The sequence below is a fragment of the Numida meleagris genome, chromosome 10 (assembly GCF_002078875.1).
Source record: "Numida meleagris isolate 19003 breed g44 Domestic line chromosome 10, NumMel1.0, whole genome shotgun sequence".
In the NCBI taxonomy this organism is placed as follows: domain Eukaryota; kingdom Metazoa; phylum Chordata; class Aves; order Galliformes; family Numididae; genus Numida; species Numida meleagris.
Window position 1 is genome coordinate 5711231 of NC_034418.1, and position 22220 is coordinate 5733450.

At 44.1% G+C, this 22220-nt stretch overlaps 1 long non-coding RNA gene across 4 annotated transcripts in view; it reads right to left on the reverse strand.

Annotated features, from left to right (window-relative positions):
* LOC110404385 overlaps nt 1–22007 on the reverse strand; it is a 53736-nt gene extending 31729 nt beyond the window's left edge. For 2 of the 4 annotated variants that reach the window (XR_002442211.1, XR_002442210.1), the window contains exon 1: nt 20623–21966. This is a non-coding gene — a long non-coding RNA (uncharacterized LOC110404385). Of the gene's footprint in view, nt 1–20622 lie in introns of all 4 variants that reach the window. The other 2 variants (XR_002442208.1, XR_002442209.1) reach the window with 2 other exon arrangements.

Consider the following 22220-nt stretch of genomic DNA (forward strand, 5'->3'; position numbering starts at 1 on the left):
CAGTGGGCAGAGCCTGTGTGGGATTTTCTGAGTTTGATCTAACACTAGGTGGCAGCAGTTGTTTTAGAAGCTTTTTTTGCTTTCTCCTTTCTTTCTTCCTCTTTTTTTTTTTTTTTTTTTTAAATTTTGATCCGTAAATAGAAGTGAGAAAGCACACATACTAAAAGCAGTGCTGCTTCTACTGCCAGTTGATGAGGTGGAGAAATTTGCGAGACTCAACACCAGACAGCGGCATCCAGCTTGGGAACCAAGACAAAGTTGCATCCAAAATGAGAGTGATGGCCAGTCCCAAGGTCTCGTTAAGAAACCTCTGGGAAGGACACTGAAAACCTGCTAAGAGTCATACACAGTGCCATGGGAACATTTCTTCTAAGGCCTTCCCAGACCTGTCATTTCTTTCCCTTCCACGGCCAGTTACAGGCTCTTTTATCACATGTGGGAAAAACAGGGAAAGTTCATCTTTTTTTTCTTTCCTCCTTTGATATTTGGAGACATTTTATCTTTGGATGTGAAGAAGCATGTACATTAATAGTGAACTGAAAAGTCTGCTTTCTACATTGCATACAATCAGATATTTCTTAATTAACTTTCAGAAAAGGAGTATGGCGCATTCCCACCACATCATTTATCTAATAAATAAATAGTAAAAGAATTGTTTATCTTTTTGAAATTTCAGCCCACCAAATGCCTCAAATATTAAACCAAGTTGGTTCAAGTAGCACTATCTCATCAAACAGGGTACAAATATTTTCAAAATTACTGCACTTTCATTGTGCAAAATCAAAGATTTAAAACATACCACCCAGGTCTAAAAACTCAGGAGTATTCTAAAAATAAAATGCATTTCAGTTTCCTTTGTGCTTGTTATTTCACAATTCTACAGAAGTATATATAATTTTTTCTCCATATCCAGTTTTATAAAATGAGGTGCTTATACGTTTTTATGAAAACTAAGATTTTCACTTAATGATTCAAATCAAGGTACGAATGTTTCTTTAAAAAGTTGTGAGGTTTGCATTCAGTTTGCTGCATTGCAGGAACTGCTGGAACGGCGCTTTCTGAGGTTGTGTGTATCAGCTCAGGGGTGGGACACAGCACAGCCCTTTTGGGCAGCGAAAGAAGCAAGTAATGGCAAAGGGGAATTAACAACAATATTCCATTTAACAATGATGCTGAAATGTGGTCAAGAGGACTCTACACTTAGAAAAAGAGATTTTTAATGACAAGTCATTGGGAATTTGTATTTTCATCATATTCAAGGGCACACCACACCTTCAGCAGCCAAGTTCCTTCTGGGGTCACACTGGGACGCTGGCTGAGAGCACACACTATCTTCAAAGTAAGGTCTTTCTTTAAGATTGCTTGAGCGCTGACTCTAAATCATGAAAGCAACTGCATTCACGGCACAAAATGTTCTGGCTAAAACGGGGCCCATCTCTCCAGAAAATTTCACTTTTGAAACCTTTTCCATGTCCTGGGAGAAGTGAGTAGTTAGGACAGCACTGAGGATCACATCATCCCAACAGAGAACAACAGCACTACTGGATTTCTAGTAAATGTGGAATTTCTGGCTGGAGTTCATAGAGCATTTTCATTTTTCTGATCCCAATGTTATTTGCCATCAGACCAGATATTTGAACTAATCTATCCTAATCTAGTTTTTGCATTCTTCAGTTTCAAAAAAAAAGAAAGAAAAAGAAAATAGCACATTGATTTTCTTGTCTTCAGCCTGACAATGACACTGTGCAGACTAATAGTGATGCAGTTATGAACTCCAGCTGTCTTTGGTAAGGAAAAGCCATTAACATTGGTTTTCCCTTTATCCTTTTCTTTTTTATCTATTTGCTTGTTAGCTGAACTTTCTATGTACCTCTTGAAACCCACTGTAATAATTTATACTGATTGCAAAAGACACGCTAGAAGAAAAGGCTGCAAAGCCACTTATTTGTAGTTATCTCAGTTGTTAATCTTAGCCAATAAACTGCTGGCTGATCACTGCAAATGTTTCTGCTTAAAGGAGATACGCAACGGGCTGATACTTCATTCACTTTGGACTCTGTTGCTGCCAGTTTTTTAGGGCAGCCACTAAAATGGTGCACAATGCCCAGCTCAGACAGGATGCAACACAAATGATGCACCATGTCAGAAGCGGAGCAGTGCCCGAGTTGTTCTGAAGTGCTCCAGCTGCATCATGGAGTACGTGTCGTCGATATCACCTCTGAAGTGCTTGGCGACTGAGTGCTCTTCCAGCTGCTGCAGTTGCAGCTGGTGGGGGAAATGGATAGCCGCCATAGGCTTTTCCCATCCTAGCTAGTGTGTTTTAAAGGAGATGGTAAAAGGTGCAGAAAGTGACAAGTGTGTGCATGTGCATGGAGTGTGGGAAAGAAATGCGCCGCTTAGGGACTACTCTGATTTCTGTTGACAGCTCTATTCTTTCTAAGGTAGTACCCTGGGCTTCCCTCTGTTCCATTTGTTACCTTTAAAGTGCTCATTGTGATGTCCTTCCTCTATCAGGATGACAACGCATGCTGTGTCTCGTGCTCCAGGGGTTCAGCTGCCAGGCACAGAATGAAGCCCTGCCTGTGTTTCACAAGCAGCCCTGGGCGCGTGCAGTGCACTGCTCCAGGACAGACTCTATATTCATCCTCAAGATCACAACACACAGCAATTAATAACATGGAACCAGCAGCATTTAGATGTTAAAAACATTTAGCCGATGCTTCTCACCCTTTTCTAGACAGGCTCTACTAGCTACCTGCAGGCTCTTTTATCTCCTAAAGCCCAATGGGATGTTATCTGTCATACACCCTCAGTTAGGAGCTGCCAGTCCCAGCACAAACATAAGCCAGTCGCACGAAGGTACCCTCTCCTCTCCGCAGCCCGCACACACTGTGAAGGAGACAACCAAACACAACGTGCAGCAGAGTGCACCTTCATACAGATCAATACTGTCATTGCTTCTCTTTATTCCCCGCCTGTCCCCATCCATCTGCTCGCTCTTGCCTTAGAAATGGCAGCTTCTGACAAACGGACTGACTTTTTGTTCTTTCTTTGAACTAGGCTTGGGGTTACTTGCTCACAACGAGAGCTCCTACACGCGGAGCGCTGCAGGTGACAAGCAGCAGCCCAGGGAGACGCAGGCCAGCACACGCACCCTGCTGCCAGCACGCGGCATCTCCGGGGCACAGGGCGCCTGCGAGGCCCACCCCGTGCTGCAGCTGCATCCAACAAGGGAAGGGTGCGAGTAGGATGCACGAGATGCAGGTCTACAGCAAAGGGATACATTTTTGGACACATGGGGAATGTTTAACATAAATAAAACAAACTCTATGAATCAAATATTGTGGTTTTGAAATGCTAGCTGTTCCAGAAGTAGAAATCTGAACTATTATCCCTTAGATAAGCATCGCAATGTATATTTGCATTTCTCCCTAGGTTTTATTTTGTGTTCATTAATATATACAACATTTTCATTTTTAAAAATACTTCGTGAGCCACATGCTCTCTCTGTGTGCTTTTATGGTATTACTATTAGGGTTGGATAAAATTGCATTTGCATTCAAGGCAGAACTCAACTTACTCATGCCTAATTTCTTGGAGCACTGAGTATTTAAATCAGATTACTGTAATGTTTACAGCTCCCACAACCCCCAAATTGCATGATAATTGTCATGTCATGCAATTTATAGCTATGCAGACTCTGCATGAAGACTGGCAGGACCATTGTGTATGGTATTAGTTGAACATTTGTGAATCGGAAGAAATTATGAGGAATCTGAAAGAAATTTGAGGAGCAGATTCTTAGCATCGTGTGGACTCTGCAGTTTAAACTAAACCCACACCATTGCACTGCTGCAAATGTGCAGTCTTCTCTGGCATTTGGAAGCCCGGAGGAAGGCTACAGCAGACGTGCTTAGAGCTGCAGGTGGTCAGTAGCCCAAGTAAAGAAAGACTTGCTAAAGATGGAACACTCTGCAAACACACGCTCTTCAAATATTTGGCAGAGTTGCTCCCTCAAGTTTATTCCTGTTATCAAACAAATATATATAATATATATATAAGGAATGGATTGCAAAGTATTCACCGATGAAAGGAGCTACTAAGTACCCTGACAAGAACTTCCATGCTGCTAGCATTTCAGCTCTGCTTCCCCCATTGAAGCAGCTCTGTGTGGGGCTCATCAGCTGAATAGCAGTCTTGTAAGCAAAGACATTACACTGAAATAAATGCACCTGGGTGATCTTACAGCACTTAGCAGTGTGTAATTCTTCGTGAGTAAGTTTGTGATGTCACCGTGAAATCATTAAGCATAATACTTCCTCATGAAGTGGAGGAAGGAAAAACAAAAGGCAAGACAAGGACGTTTTCTGTCTCCAAACCATAATTCTCACCATTAGAAAATATGCAGTTGCTAGAAATGGAGTGGTGATGCCCCTGCTAACATCCTCTTTGAGAAAGCTGGGAGAAACACTGCTCCATTTTCCATTTCTGAAATGCAGATGGATGCCCTCCAAGGTGCAATAGCTGCAGTTGCTTCCTGGCCAGTGGTAACTCCATGTTCTACTCTTTTAACTGAGAAATGGCAAACCAGTGGGAAAGAAAAATGAAGGCACTGTAATGATCAAAGAGGAATTTTTGCAAAAAGACATGTGTGGTTGGTTTCTAACTGAAACACAATGTCAGTGGTTCTTTTTAAACAGGAAGCAGATTCTTTTGTTGCTTATGGAAAGGCACAAAGAAATTTGCACAGCCTTTGAAAACTGTTGTTTTGGAACATCCTCTTTGTGGGATCTCAGGCACGCCGCCGGCGGGGAGAAGGAGCAGTGGCAGAAGGGACTTCCCTTGGCTTGTGAGGAAACCAGTTACAAGGAAAGCCCTGGCTGGAGACAGGTTCTGCAGTATGTGTGTGACACTGGAGCGACCATGTGGGCTGACAAGCTGAAAAACAGGTGGTCAGCAGCAGCTGCCAGATCACCATCTTGACCTCATCAATAGCCAATAAAGAAAGAGCAGAAACAAGTTACAGATGGCAAACAACTAAATAAAAAGACATTAAGCTGCCAAGAGGTGCTCTTCTGGGGAGTAAAATGGCCTTAATATGAATTCTGACTAAGAAAAAGAAATGGAATTGTTTACATAATTTACTGTGTATTCAGTGCCTAAGTATGATTCCTATGGCCTACCCTGCAACAGACATAGATTTAAGTGCATAGGCGGTCAGCAATTGTCAACAAGGCAAATATTATTTTTAAAGTTGTAAAGTTATTTTCATTTCAAGAAAACAGGGAGACAAAAAATAAATAGATCCAGTAACCAGGTTGTTCTAAAACAAAACGGAGACTGGGTGGACTGTAAATTGAAAGTCTGGCTAAAATTCGTGGTCAAATATGTGAGACATTACAATTGTAAAACAATTGTACATTTTCCTAGAATTGGAAAAAATAAAGTTCAAACATGCATGCCAAAGATTCAAAATTTAAAACAATCTGTGGGACCGAGCAGCATTGGGATATATTACAAGAAAAACATGCAAGATAAACAAAACACATCAGCTAAAGTATCCGAGGCTCTTGTGAAATATGTTAAATAATCAGCATGACCATGGTGAACAGCGATCCAGGGAGCCCAGAGGCTCCCAAAGGGGAGGATGAACCATTGGGTTAATAACAGCCACTTACAAAAGGGCAGAGAATGACCATGCAGTTGGCATTACTTTTATAAGAGAGAAAAGCGGTTGCTAATGAAGGAGAAGGTGGCAACAACAGTGTTGTGATAGTATTGCCTGGCTAGAATTTCTTTGTAAAGCTGCTCTTTTTAATACAACAACCCGGGCAGAAGAACGGAGAGTTGTGGGACTTTGTGCATCCACAGAGCCTTAGGGTAGCTACATCAAACAGCAAATGGAAGAGACGTCCAACAGTATCTCCAGGTGCACAGATACCACATCTGGGAAAGTATCCGCAAATCTAAACTCAATTCTAACTACAACACACAAGATAACAGGTCTTCAGAACCACGTAGCCAACGTAGCCAAGGGGTGCTGAAAGTCTTTGGCCTGGCAGGCTCACTGGGATCCTCCTTCCTTCTGAAATATCTCCAGTAGCAAGGCTCCCTGATTCCTCTGCTAACACTGGTTCCCTTGCCACAAGGCGCCCAACTAAGCTCAGCCTCTGCAGGAGCTCATTCCTGCATGGGGCCTCTCCCAGCCCCTGTCAGACACTGCCATACTCAGAAGTTCTCTGATTTTCTTTAAAAAACAGGTAACTGTTATTTAAGGATATTATTTAAGTTTCAGCAAACATTTAAAAGACAATCTGTGGTAGAAATTCATATAAACTGCACCTGTAAGTGACATCTTTGCAATACTCTCGTACATAGGAGGCTCAAAGCTATTTCTCGCCAGCAGCAGTGATCCACAGACTTAGATGTTGTTAAAAAGCTTACAATATCAGCAGGGCAACTGCTGCCTCCATTAGAAACATGATACTAAGATGCTGATTAATACCAGGAGGGGGCTTTAATCAGCCAAAGCCATATGCTATTTAACTTAAGATGAAAGTGCAAATGATAATCATTATTTCAGAAAGGATGTATTTAAAAGAAGAGCAGAACAGCAAGTGGCATCTTTTTATCATTAGAGCTTCTTCATGCAGACCCTTTTTTTCTAATGCTTTATAAGCTTTTATGAACATCTGGATCATTTCTTCATTATATAGGCTTCCAATATCATTATGTTTGATGTAGCGTTTTTAGTGGAGTTATGCTAAACTTCTAAATATACAATTAATTCCTATTAATTATAGTTTTCAAACTGGAGAAATTATCCATCATTAACTTAATCACTTGTATTTTATCTTAAAATTGTATTCACTCTTTCATAATCCCCACATCTAAAGCCGTTTCTTCCCTAGGCTTTGTGTGATGTTTTGCATGCTGTTTGTAGAAAGGTTTGCCAGCCATTTTCAACTGCTTGTAGAACTGAAGCTGCCAGCAGCAGGCCATTTTAAAATAGAACCTAATTCTGCTTAGTTGTTTTATCAAGGAGTGCTTCAGAGAGAAGGGGAAGAAAAAAGAGGTGAATTTGGATCTGTAATGGGCTAGACTTCATTAGACTTGATGAAAATTTAGAGCTATGTTCCCTACTTCAATGAGGGGAGGAGAGGAACCTTGAAAAGGGGAGAATAAGGTGAGAGAGTTATTCACTGCCTTCCACTCCATGTGGCAGCAATTCAGTGTGAATAGAGCTGGATGATTTGGAAGTCTGCATCCACTGTACTTGAAGAATTAGGAACAACTTTAATACCAAGTTACAACACTTCTGAAGAAAAAAGAAACTTTTTCAAAGCTTTTTCTGAACACTCTCGACTCCTCATTTTAGGCTTATTCTGACTTAACCTGGAACTTAACTTATAAGACCTTCACTGAATGCCTCCCCCAGTCTCCAAGCCTAGACTGGGATCTGTTTCCTGCTCTTTGATATGACACCTGAGCAGACCCACTTAGTTCTTGTCAGCCTGCTTTCAGACACTGGAAGTCAGAAATGGAGCAGGGAGCCAGGACTGCTGTTAGCACTGATGAGACCTAAGTACCATCTTTGTGGGATGTGGAATATCCAGCGTGTGATAATCCAGTTGTTATCACCATCAGATTTTCAGTTCTCAGCACTCCTCCTCATTGCAGAAATACCTGGAGTGGGTGGTCAGGCTTAGCCATTGTTTTCACTCCAGCCAAGGTCTACTTAAGCCTCTTTAATCATCTCAGATTCCTCGAGGGCTCTTCCCCCCAGCGCTGCTGACCCTGCACGGAACAGCAGAGCACGGCAAATTGGCGTTACACGTGTAAAGCAGTGCGGAGCCCGTGCAGCACTGCGCTCCATCCCACTAACCCAGCCGTGCCCCACAACACCTGTTTGACCAGACCCATGGCCCACAGAGGCTGCCTCCTCCTGTGCTGGTACCGTCACAGCCCCTGCACACCGCCGCGCCTGCTCTGTGCACGCAGGCAAAGACAATTCAGTCCAAAGCCCATCTCTCCGAGCAGGCATTACCTAATTCCACCACACTTCTCCACTGTCGCAGCTTTTTCTCTGCTGGACCCGAAATGCCGTTCGCGTACATCTTGTTTTTATGAGGAACGTAGGTAGCATTATCCTGGTTACATCACACAGGCTCACAGAATGCCTTCTCTGCTCAGAGAACTGTCAAATATGTTGAGAGCATGAAGATCTGATTCTCACAAATAAGGCTGTCTTCTGCTTAACTTTGCTTTCACGGACATTCCACGATAGCAAATACTTCCCACAGCTTCGCCTTACGTTTGTTTATTTGATTGTCTCCTGCAGTTTCAGAGAGCTCTCGCCACAGTTCTGGGTGTCCCCTTCTTCTGTTCAGGTTACTGGGAGTATTCCCTTTATTCATGATACCATGTGATATCAAATGATCGATCTGGGACCACGCTTCCTCCAGTGGGTGCCTTTTACTCACAGTGCCAGCTGCCCCAGCATCACAGAGCCACGCGTTCCCGCCCATCTCCCAGATGCCCATTTTGGGAGGCTAGCACGGTTCCCGGTGCCTCAGATTACAAGGAAGCTGATTCTACATCACTCCCCCTCTCTTCTACCACACATTGGAAAAACCTTCAGGCTTCTGCCAAAAAAACCAACGAAACCAGCTTGACTGATACTAGAGATTCATGTTCCAAGTGAGAGACTGAGCAGGAGTTAAGGTTTGTTTTATTCCTTCTGTAGTGAGACAAGGTTGTCATTGGTTTTGAAAACTTGAGGCAGCATGAGAGACCCAGCAGCAAAGCTGCTTCTGCTGGGGGTAGAATCCTTCGCTCTGTTTTAATCACTGCTCAATTTCCTCTCAGCTCCTGCCCCTCCTTCAGTTCTGCTCTCATTTCTGCTCCCCTCCTCTAAATGGAAATTTGAAGAAATAAGACTCAGGCATCCGACCCATGGCTCACCCCCAGGTGTGCCACAATGTGCCTGCTCGGCACAGGGCTGCGTTTGCTCCGGAGGGCAAAGCTTTTACCTTTGATCACTCCAGATGTATTTTCTCCTCATAATAAACCAAAAATTACAATCATCCCTTTTGGGTCTCCGACAGCTCATTTGCCCATTATTTTTTCAGTAAGGCATACAATGAACACGCTGGTAAAAAGCTACACGGTCTAATGCAGTTTTAAACCAAAATTCAGAAGCACTGAAAACGAACTGTCTCTGCACAAGTAAATTAGCTGCCAGGTTCTCCAAGATCAAGACTGCAATACCCAGATCCAGCAGGGCTGGAAGTTGTGCTTTACCTCAAAAGTTTCTAAATTAGGCTAACGAGGATGGCCCAACATTGATTCTCTCCAGTTCTGCATAATGCACATACCTCTCTTTGCAAATCACTCCTGGCTGAACACAAGGAGCAGAGCACTCCTCACTGCTTCTAGGTAATACGGCAGACATTCACACGGCCACTTCACAAATTTATGCTGGAAAAGATTGCAGCTGCTTCAAGAACGTAAGATTAGGATTAGGCCTGTTCTGCATCCAGGCTAGTATTTTGTCCCCAGCAATGGGAAAGTAATCAACCAACCCTTCGTTTCCCATCTTTTCACCAGTTTTCAGCCCATAAAATAACCTTGTCTCCAATCTCAAGGCAAGCTGTTTTCTCCAAGTCTGTTGTATGAAGCCTTGTAAAAGGCTTCCTGAAAATCTCAGTGTTGATGTCCACTAGATCTCCTTTATCCAGACACACACTGACACCTCGTCAAACCGCAGCAGGTCAGGGCAGGATTTCCCTTTCCAACAGCTCTTGCCCAATGCAATGTGTTTCCTGCTGGGCTTGTTGGCCTTTTTCTGAACAACAGAGTCTGCCTTCCTGTCCTGTCTTTCCCGAGATTCCGTCTGGAGCTCATTTTGTATTTCACTTCCATACCAAGTGAGTAAGCTCAGACAGAGGCACCCACAATGGAGCCTGAAATTCCTTGTGTGCCGTAGGCTCGGCACGCTCACTGAATGCTGCACTCTGAGCTGTGGTACAATCCCTGGCCTTCGATGCGTTCAGGCCATTTAGCGGTGTGAAGGGTGTCAAGAACAGTGTCACTTAGCTGCACACTGTAAGCCTGGAGTCTTGCACCTTCACTGCTGCCCCAAACCAGTCCCTCCTGAAGACTGTTTTGGCTTTTTTCTGATGAGAATCTCCAGAACTAATACACAGAGCCTTTGAAAGATTAAAATACCTGACTCCTAACAGTCCCACTGCTTCCAGGAGCTGAGGACTTCTGAGACAGCTTGCAGGCTGGGGGGTCTCAGCAAACAAACAGAACAGCTCATTGAGCCATCAGCAGCAAGGACCAGGGGGCCCCGTTAGTACTGAGAGGCTTTCAGCTGAGTCCCAGCTCTGCCCCTGATGGTCTCTGGGGCCGTGGAGAGGCTTCCTGTATCCACTGCACTCTGCACTTATCTGTCTGTTTAGATTGTGATCTCTTTGTGACAGTAATTGACATGATACATTTGTACAGTGCCAGGAAAACAGGAGTTGTAGCACAGCCCAGGTGAGGACCCCGAGGTGCTGCTGCAGTAACAACGTGCCTCCTTCTCTTCTGGCACTGCAGTAAGCTTTATTTGCGTTATAACATCCACCTGCTCTGGGCCATCTGGAATACATAAACGTCCCTGTGTCTTTCTGCATGTAAATGTAGCCCTCCGAAGACTCTACTTACTGTTACCAGTCACTGCTGGTTAAGTGCTGTCAGATTTTCAGCCCCGCAGGGGAGAGGTGGATCCAGGCACCCCAGGCACCCCACAGCCCAGCAGAGCAGCAAACCACTGGCAGACACACCCCCAAGGTGGCAGGAGGAGGCTTCTGCAGGGCTTCAGGGAGCTGTGAAGGCCTGGTGCCCGGCACACAGCTAGTAGGGAGCATGCAGGGAGCTGCAGCTGACTTGGTGCTCAGCAAGGAGGGAGATACAAAGACAGGAGGTGTGTGAGGCGGACACAAAGAACGAGAGGAGGGACAGAACCAAACCAGAGCTATTCTCTAGGGAGGGATGAACCAGATCAAAGCTCCTAAGGATGAAAAATTAAAATTGTATAAAGGGATTAGATTAAACTGATGAAAAACCGGGGGGGGGGGGGGGGTGGAAAAGTTGAGGCTTTCTAGTGTTCAGCATCCTGCATACATCAGAAAAGAGAAGGAAGATCCGAGAGCCCACCTCACTCCCATTCCACAGAGACACCCGGCTCCCTGCTGGTGAAAACCGCCCTGGATTTCAGAGCTGGAGCACAACAGGAAAGTGATGCTGTAACAGATCTGTTCTACTAAGCAAGGATTATCCTTGCACAAAACTTGTATAAAGCATCTCACACAAGTGAGGCTGAAGAGGGCTTTTAGGCTCAGCTACAATGCATGATACAAGAACTCATCATCGCCACTGCTGTAAATTGGAGCTGAGCAGTTCCCCACTGAAGAACACAGTGGTCCAGCCCAAGAAAGAACACGCTTTGAACTAATTAACCTACTGCTTCTTGCGCCTTCTCAAGATTCAGATGCCAAGATCACCCCTTATCTGCCAGTCCCATTTCAGTCCTCTGTCTGGAGAAACCAAACTGAGGATGATAACAAAACGAGGTGATTAAGCCTCCTAGAACAAATACCGCTCCTTCTGCACAAGTGCTGAAGGGTAAAACTTTCTTGCTTCCAAAGTCTTTTGAGAGTCCTGAAATTCTTTTCTTCTGTGCTGCATTTTGAAGTTGCTCCCCACGAATTTCCTTGTCAGACAATACTAACTCTCCTCCTACTGACTGTCAGTAGTTTTCACAGAGCTGACATTTAAAAGACTTGGAGCTTGAAAGCTAATCTCTCTTCTCAAAAGTTATATTTCCCAGCAAATATTTAGATATCTACCAGACAAATAGACCAAATGTGGATGTCTCTTTGTAACAGTTCAACCACAAAGACTGCAGAAGCCTGGGATTTAATTTGACTGAAAAGATACTTGAGGAAAACTGCTGTCAGTTTCAGCCTAGAGTTGTACTTACTGTTTTTTTTAAATCAGAAAAATCTGAATTTAAAAATAACTTTCTTAATAAGTTGGATGCAGTTGTCTGCTAGAACTGTAATTTCTGAGTAGTGGATTAAGTGCACCATCAATTTAGCACAGCTCACAGTAAAGAAAACACCTTCAGAATGCTTTGGGAATGTTTTTGCCATCTCCTTTTATAACACTCTATCCTTTTTTAGAATTGACCCATCCCATTGCACTTTAAGCCTAGAGTTTAAATGGCAACAAGGCCAACAAGGCACCTTGGCTCTTTCTTTCAGGTCCTAAGGAGGAAGATCTCGGATGCTGCACACCAGCTTAGCTCAAGGTGCGTTACTTCAGCTGCTCCCACTGCTGTGGGCAGCCTGCTCTGCCTACTGAGCCAGGCCACTACAAGAGCATTTCTCAGGAGTCATAGATAGCTTCCCTTAGAAAATACAGGCTTCATCTCTCAATGCTATCTTCTCACAAGATATCTCATGTGTAAGAATGGGAACAGATAAGGTACCAATGTTCCCATGCATCATAACCCATGGTTTTCTTTTATGAGTTAGCATTCCAAGGTTGCAAAGAGTTTTGGGCAGCTCTGAATAACATATTTTCATGAACAGAAATGTCATTCCACGTTTGTGTTCACCTCTTCCCCACCTTCAAAGTGCTAACAAATATTATTTCATTATAATTATTCCCAATTAACTAACAAAAAGATTGATAAGTGTCTTGACCAAAGCTGTGACATCTTCCCTCCTGTTTTCCTGGATTCCTGTGGATATCCATTCCTCAGCTATCACACACCAATGATCCAGTCATCTCTATTTGACACTATTTGTCTCTAATTGACACGTTTCTTCGTTTAATTCAACGCACGATTTCTGCAAGTTTTGAGACATGAGGCACCACAAAGCAACCACCACAAACTTCTCAAATATGCCGTGCTGCTTTGTAGTCCCCTCTGCACTGCTTTCCCTGGCATTGACTCCAAATCTTCTGAAAATTACACATTATCACATTAAGCACAGTGGGTGGCACATTTATGACTGTTGAGTAAAAGCCTTTCTTACAAAACAACAAGGATTTTTACAGAATTCCTGTCTTGGTTGTCTTGGTTCCCCACTTTAAAAAAATCCCACTTTTTCCTTAATCTCTTAAACTTGGGTTAAGCAGAGTTTTAAGGTTTGCAGAGCTGTTCTCCAGCTGAGTGTTTCCTTTTAGATATGCACACCTCCTTGTTGGACATTCATTATCAAACCTTGTGTTTGCCTTTTATCTACAAGTCCTCTTCAGTGTTCAGCATAAACTACATGGACACCTTGCAGATTGACATTTCTTCATTCATGCTTTACCTTAAACAGCATGTGAAGACATCAAAGAAGAGGAGCCGACTTTGATGTTACAAAATGAAAAACGCCTCATGATTTGCCAAGACCAGGGGAACTTGTAGTTTGCTCTTTTTCCCTTAAAGAAATACTACTGCTTTCCCCATGAATACGTGGAAATCTTTGCCTTTTTTCACCAAACTTGTATAAACATTTTGTTCCCAGTGAGAAAATAAGCTTGTCTTGTCTTGTTCCTGTCCGTCAAATGTGGGTCCCAGTGCCTAAGTGGTGGTGGTGTAAGGTGCACATCCTTTATTTAAGAGCTTATTTGTTTCACACCTGTATGTGCTCCAGGCGCTGTGACCCCCAGCATCACCTCACTACTGCTGATAATAGTGTATGCATTGAGCTTCTCACTCGAAGGCCACTGAGAGGGACTGAGAAAAGCTTGGTCATCCCCATGATGTAGCTGAGGAAATTGTACAGCGAGAGGTTTGGCCAGGACAGTAAACAGCCAGCACCTAAGCAAGGCAGCCCCATTCCCATGCAGATGGCCGACCCAGCAGGTCCCTCTGGTCCCAGAATTAAAGATAACGGTGCCCAACACCTGAACAGACACAGAATTGACACTAGCTTAGGGGGAAGCCAGTCAGACCATATCAGAAGGTGCTGCACACCACAACAGGGAAGAATTGATTTGGCTTGTTATATACGTTCCTATTGTTGTAAATACTATCCAAAAAGGTTTTCTTTGTGTGTTTTATTTCAGCGCTTGAAGTGAAGAGCTTCTCTGTCATTATAAGAACAGTAGGAATGTGCATAATTAGTCCAAGGCTAGAGAATAGAGACATTCAAAAAGAACATTTGTTATTGATTTCCCAGACTGCAGTGGAACTGAGAAGAATATCATGAGACGGAAAGATACGTAATTAAATGTGATTTGTTAGAATGCTGCCTAGCTAGGTCATTGCATATGCATTATTCGACTGCCTTGCTTCAATGCAAAGCGCCCGCTCCTCTCCCCGGCACAAACCCTTTGATTAACTGGGCTCCCTGCTCTGGCGGAAGGGGCCAGCCCTTCTGTTGTTTCGCTGCCGGCAGCGTTGCTGTGCTACTTCTTTAAGACTCTTCATCAGATGCGGTTTGTCAGGAACATGCTCAGACTGTAACTCAGAATGGAGCTCGTTTGCTTTGATGTGCATTTGTAATGTGCCTGCTCCAAAAGGAGGGGGATGAAAACTTTGGTCACACTGTTAATCTGCAGGAACTGCGTTTCAAGTGAGTGGCTGTGAGCGCTCTGCACATCCCCTAGTGTCGGCCACTCCTTTCAGGCAGAACTTCATCAATAACTGGTGCCAACACAAGAACATATGTAAAACATTTACCATAATAGGTTCAGTAGAATTGTGTTAAGCCTAAACCTTCTGCTGCAGACATACCTTTTATTTTCAGTGTAGGATCTGAAATTTTCCAAAACAAGATGCCCAATTACTTCACCTCCTTTTCTGCTGCATCGTGCTTAAAGACCAGCACAGACTCATTTGACTCCAACATTTAGATTCTGAACTCAAGGTTTTTGTCCTTGAGCAAGTGCTTTGCATGCCAAGGAAGTGTGAAAGGGAAAGGGTTACACTTCCTTCAAGGTCCACTTGAAAGACTGAGAGAAGAGAGCCAAAGTGGTAATCAGATCGCTATGAGATCATACTGAAAGCAGCCATGCCTATTTCACAGAGCCTTCTGATGTTGCAGGGGCCTGTAAAACATTTAATCACCGGAGTTCCAATAAGTTGAGATTTGTTGTGAGCACTGTAGAGAGCACTCGCCTTAGATAAAACGCTGCCTGGTAATGCTCTTACAGCTACATGAGCCAGAATGCAATCGAATATCCATGGTGATTTAGCCTTGCGTCGTCATCCCAGTGAGGGGGATGCAGGATTTCCACAGCTACATAGCAGTGGATAAATGTAACTGCTCATTACAATTCATGGGAGGCCTGATCCAGCTTCTGTTGAAGTCAAAGTAAAGATTTCTTGGCAGTTGGGGCAGGGGTTTTGTGTCACATTCTGCAGATGCCCCTGCTAGCTCAGAGCTCCCCCAGGGCCCCCAGTCTCCAAGGTGGAACCCAGATGGCTGTCGCTGTGCTCTGGTTGCCCCACAGAGGACAGGTGATTGTAATCCTGTCAGACAGCCAAGCAGAGGTACAGAAAGTTTTAATAGCTAAACCTTGTCTGCCTTGCTTTTCTTTTATTTAAAACTGTGAAGATCTGCCTGACCTAGAAAACTAAGTTTGCCAGGAGCCGTGTTGATGTCCATTTCTGAAAGAAGTGAATGAGTGGGTTTTTGAAGATGGCTCCACAAATACTCACAGATGTGGCTGTGTGTGGATGAAATCAAAGAGGCTTAGCACACCACATACCATCCAATCTGACTCAAAGTTTGCAGAGAGCCAAGAGAAATTCTCATTAGCCAATATCCATTAAACAGCAAACAGGTTAATCTTGCACCAAACAAACCTTTCATTAGGCCTAGCTTTTGAGAAAGCTCCACTAATGTATGGTTTGCAGCCTACTTTGAAAGATGCAGAAACCAAGCTAAACGTGGGCCAAGATTAAAGAGCAAACTACTCCCACGGGTCAGTCCAAATGACCTCTTCCAGTTTCTTGTAAACATCTAAACCTGCAGACTGTCTAAGGCCCTTGTAACACTGGAGACATCTAAAGGTAGTTTCTGTCCCTTGAGTGGTTAAAAGAAAACAAACATCTGAGCTCATTTTATGCTACGTTTTCTAGCTTTGCTACCACTAGCGAGCAGTGGAACAAACAAGTTTATTGGTACCAAGGTTAAAAGACGGTCCAACAAAGGGTGCGTTGTGTTCTTTCTGCCCTCACAAACAAAAAAATAAAACCAATATATTAAAAAAAGAAAGAGATGTACAATGTTCATAAAAATGTGTCTTTTTGGAGTGCAGTCGAGAACTTTCAGCAACCAAATAGGAAAAGTTACCCGCTGGTAATTACCTACTGGGCCACGAGAGCCAACCAAATAAAATTGACACCCCTGAGCAAAGAGCACTGAGATCTCAGAGGTGGTTCTTGAAATACTCCAGCTTTGAAAACAGTAGCCTCAGAGCATCAGTCCTTTCCCCTTGGCTGACAACCACTTGCTGAAGAATGGAAGAGGTTTTCCAGCAGATATTTTGAGTGTCAGGGAAAAAAAAACAACCCATGAATTAATGTGGATTTTGAGGAGAATGATATTGCCTAAAAATACCATTGTTAGTACAGGATTTTTTTTTGACAGATTTGACAGATTTATGCAGCACCTTCTGACAGTATGAAGTTGTGTGTATGACTTAACCTTTTTATTTCTGCCTTTTGGAGTTCATTCTCTGTCACTGTTGCCCTCTGCATTCAACTCCTCTGTAGACTCAATGCTCCTGACACTCATTGTTATTCTGCTCTCTGCTTTCAACATTATCCCAGTGAGATTCCCTCCCTGTCAAAGCACTGACTCAGTCTACCTCAGAGGACTGTCTGTTGTTCTCTAAGACATGTATGAATCCTTCTGGTTTCACTACTGTTATTAGTTGGCCAAGAATGCCAAGACTAAAATGCTTAAAAGAAAAATGTTCACAACATTGTTTATATTACTTATATGACAGTAATATAAATATCACAATTTAGTGCTCTGCTGTGCGCTACTGATAATTGTTTGCACTCACACTCACTTCCTTTCACCTCGCTTGCAGGTATGCACCCCAGCACCTTTTCCAGGCCGCCTATGGGATGTAGTCTAAGAGAACTGTATAGAGGCACAAGGACTAACTAGGCAAAATGCTGCCATGGTCCCTTTGATGTCCTGGCCAAACACTGAAAAGCACATTATCTTTAAGCCATATTTGTCCCCCTTTCTTCTTGAACCCAGAATAAGCCCTGGTCAAGTCACAGATCACTATAAATATTCCCACTAGGCGTTAGCCTATTCTTAAAGAAGTAGTTGTCAGTTCCAATTCAGCTGCAGGAAACCCTTTTTAGTTTTGTCAAAGCAGGAGAGTATAGATGGAAAGCTAATGGAAGCAGATTAGTTTCCCAAGCAGCAGTTATGCCCACTTAAGATGCCATACCCAGCCGGAACTACTCCTTTGGCTGCAGCAGCACGTTTCTGCTCCAGTATGCACATGTCCAGCAACTTGCCCAGTCTGGACTAGTCTTATTTCCAGGCATGGCTTCAGCCAGCACTAGGACTTCTGGGCTGCAGCTTTTACTTCTCCTGCACACCTGCAGTCTCGGGCAACCAAAAGCCATGGCGTGAGCACCTCGCTGCAGCACAGCCCATTGCAGCCCCCCAAAGGAAAAGCAGCTCCTGAAATCCCATGGTACAGCCAAGAACAAAAGCAGAAGACTAAAGTCAATAAGAGTAAACAAAATAAACAGAATTACAGCAGCCATCATCAGGCTGTCACCCAGGACGAGGGTCTGGGAGTTCTGGAAGGCCAGGATCACCCATTTGCTGCAGGCCTCGAGGCAGCTCTGAGTTAGCCTGGGAAAGTAACTTCTCAGTGCTGAGGGCTTTATCCCATCCCTTAAATGCACGCAGCACTGGCTGCTGTCAAAACTGTAACGCTACACCAAAATACCTGCCAGCACTGCCTATTTTGGTAATATTTACTTAGTGCAGAGTTGGGACCTCTGTGAGGCATCACCATCTCTGGAAATTTCATAAACAAACCAGCTCATTACTGGCCTAATCAGCCGGTATCATATAGCTGGAGATCCTGGCTAAGGACAGTGATCCGTTCCCTCTGCAGCGACAGATAAAAAGCATTACACAGCAGTAACCCAACCACTTCTGTCCAGTCTTTCCAACCTCTCCAAAACCTCCCAGAAGGCAATGGGTGTGTTGCTCTTCTTGCTTGGCACTACAGCTGTTGTACATTGCACCACTGTAAGGTCAGACTCATTTGTCTGCACCCAGTTGCATATGTTGTTGCAGCTAAGGGAGAAAACCAGTTCCTGTACTGTTAGAGACTTAAGATGTACTATAACACTTTTAACTATTACACCTCTCCATCTAAAAATATCTCCTGCAGGCAAGTGTCCTTACCCGTGGAGCTCAGAAGCAGAAAGCAGAAGCGTAAGCACCTTCGGCAACAGGCAAAAAAAGAGAGGAAAAAAAAAATCAATCTATTGCAAGCGGCCAATTCCTCAAATTAGAGCTGACAGTTTTACTGCTAATTAAACTACTACTATATCATACAAAATGATTAAAGACTTAACTGAGTCTAACTCTCTACCACTAGAGATATGAAACTCGTGGCAATCATGATAAAATACATGAGCAATGTAGGTTCTTACTGTAAAGAATAGCTGTCATTTTATTTATCAACAACACAGCAGTCGTCTTGACAACCCATTCTGTATGTTACAGAGAGGCCTGACAGATTACAGGGCATTGGGTCTCCTGCGCATGAAGATGAAGCTTTGTTGATTCATAATTCCCTCAAGGAGCTCATAATTGTGGATTGCAGTGTTAAACAAGTGCGGACTAAGCACTTACATCCCAAAGAATGAAAAATGGGACTGTTAAAAGATTAAAGCAGGAACACTTTAGAAAGAAAGGTCACAATTAAAAAAAAAAGTGTGTGTATCTCATCATCAGATAATCAAGTTAATTACTGCTGATCAGGCATGAAATAGCTACAAATGATACTACCTTCAAAAAACTCAAGGTTTCAGCAGGAAGATTAAATCTGGAATTAAAATAGGGTTAAATTTAAATCCCAGAGTTCACAGGAAGCTGTACTGAAAGAAAAGAAAATTTGAAGTCAGCCCAATACTTCTAATTGAAGCAGTTTAGAAATGCAAACTTTGAGGTGACTGTTACACTTAGAGGAAAGAAAGCAGCTCTTCACACTGAGCATTTTTGTCTTTCAATCTCTGAGCATAATTACAAGCAGAGAACTCAAACCTGTCACAGCCCTTCAGCTTTACAACCTGCTGCAGAACTATGGCTGAGCCAAGACCTTCTCTTGAACATGCTAGCAGTTTGTGGGATTACTGCACAAAGTGCCCTTCTACCTCCTCTTAGAACCTGAGAGGCTTTGAAACACCACAAATTCATTTTCCTTGAGGAAGACGATTTTCTGATGAAGTTTTTTAAATTACTTGCATCCTCAGAGTAATCTTCTACTCAGACCTCTGAAAAAAAGGGAGTTTATATCCAGTCTACATCAAGTTATCAGAGCTACATACCAGGTAGCAAGTGTGCTCACTGACCTAACAAGAGTCAGCTGGACCCCCTGAAAGAAGAAGGAAATGACTGAAAGACATCAGAGAAGGAAAAAACAAAAAAAAACAAGGTTCATACTGCTCAGAGCACACCAACTCCATCCTCTTTAGGGTGAAAATACCTAATATATATAAAAAAAAATGTACAGAAAAGTAAACTCAAAAATTCTGGACATTTGTCATGCTTTTTTTCCTTGACATCCAGTATTGCTGAATGGCCTCACTTGCAAATAACAGAAGTTGCAGTCATTGCACACTTTTTAAATAGCTGGGTTTGGGCTGGTACAGAACACCGTGCTGCATTTGCCATGAGGGTGGTACTGAGAAAGAGGCCGTGGATGATAGCGAGGTACGAGGGATTCCCTGGCAGCCATGGGGAACAACAAATCACCTGGTTATTTTCATCAAAGTGATAAAAACGGGGTTGATCAAAACAAGCAGAAGGCACTGTTCTGTTTGGTCTGTACACTTTGTACGCTGCCACTTGGGAACTTAATTAGTCTGCATGTTTCCTATCTTCAGTCTGATGGCATACAGCTGTTCTTTTCGGCATCGCTGCCTGCTGCCCTCTCCCTGCTGCCGGGGCAGGTCTGTCGATCGCGGCCCGCAGGATGGAGCGCTGTCAGGCCTCCCTCAGCCAGCCGCTGGGCGTGGAGCTGCCGGGGGGAGCGCTGCTGCTGCAGCTGAGCCGCTTCCTTACCTGATTAATTAACCGGAGCTGCGTCTAGGAAAGGTGTCTGAAGGCAGGGCCCTTGTTTGTTGCCCGAAATGGATTAGGCCCAGGTGGTTTTAAAACGATGAAGTAAACTGTTTTTTTTGCGTGGCCTCACAAGATTACTTTGTTGTTGATTGTGGCGAGGAGGCTCAGTGCGTCCACACCCCCAGGAGGAACAGACCCACCCACATGGTATTATCTACCAGGCTGCCCCTGCAGCAAAACTCAGTCAAAATGCTTAAGAAACCCATCATTCCAACTGCAACCATACCTGTGTGGTGAGGGAAGCACCGTGCTGCAGCAGCTCCTCCTCAGCTTTCAATGCAAGGGCAGAGCTGCTGCTCCCTGTAGGATCCCACAGGCTGTGGTGGCACAAACATGGCTTCCTGGTAGCAGTGCTGAGGGCTGCACAGAACCTTCTGGAACCTGCTAGGGCTGCCCTAGGGAACTTTCCTTCTGGAACCTGCTAGGGCTGCCCTAAGGAACTTTCCTTCTGGAACCTGCTAGGGCTGCCCCAGGGAACCTTCCAGAAGGTTCCATGAAGGTTGTTGCACAGAGGCACCTCATCTTCGGGTGGGGTTTCAGTCAGAGCGATTGGAGAAGGATCACAGCCTTCCCGGTGCCTCTGCTGCCAGCACAGTGGCTGACCACGTGCCTCTGGAATGCCCTCCCTCTGCAAAGGCACTGAAGCCCATCCAGAGCGAGGAAAACCCACTGAATTGTCAGTGTGCTGAGGATTTCCCCGAGCATGGGCTATGAAAGCTGATGAACTGAACAGACTCACAGGGTCGTGCTAGGTGCTGCCCTGTGAGGTGTGTGGAGCAGCGCTCTGGAAATGCAAAGACCGTGCATCCAAAGGAGGAGGAATGAGGCCTGGATGTGAACCAAAGGTATGAAAGGAAAACAAACAGGAATGGATTTAAGACTCATCTTGAATCTTTGTGCTGCAAAGATTATCCTTGCTTTTGTTTAAATCCATTCCCTCTGAAAGGCATTTGTGGCATTCATCTGGAGGAGCAATGCTAGACCTTATTTCAAAGTATCAAGGCCTGGCACTTTCCCCAGGAAATCTCTTGCTGTGATTTATTGCTGAGTGTCTGGAGAAGCCGGTGAGCAAGATTGTGCAAGGATTTGGAAGATGGGAGAAAAAAAAAATCCAGGGCTGAGATGAGGAGGGTTCCGTGGCCTGCTCAGACAGGAAAGCAGGACCTCCGGGGGCTGCCAGCTGAAGCCCATCTTGAGTAGTGTCTCAGCAATGAGACATGAGCTCCCACTTCTGGTTACCTATGCGCTCGGCGTCAGGATGAGCACTAGCACGCTACACCCAGATCTGCTGAGGTTACAGGTCAGAGAGAAGTAGAAAATGGGCTTTATAGGCTGAGGCTGACAAGAGAGGAAGGGAGTGCACCTCTGCAGCCTATGCAATAAATGAGATTTTTCAAAATGCCTGTGCTTATGTATCGTTTCTTGTGCAGAATGTAATAGCCTTGCACTTTTAAGGGGCACATGCGTATCTCCCAGCTGGAATGCAGGCAGCATCCTCAGGTCCAGCAGCATGCCCCTAGTTCAGAGAAAAAATGATTTTTCTCAGCAGTTAAAAAGTTCTACTCCCAGGATGTACCACGTAAGTATCCTCCAACTCCTGCCTCCTCCCCGTTATTTTTTTATCTCTTGTAATCTCTTTTTGCATATCCTAGAAATTCCTGTTTTATACAGCAATGGTAATGTCAGGTGCTACATATCATGCCACACTCATGAGTTTTACATTCCTATGACATGGCAGACTTTGATACAATTACAGCTGGGTTACGCGTCTTAATTTATGTTACAGTACTGCTGTAGTGATATCGGAGACAAATGTTTAATTCA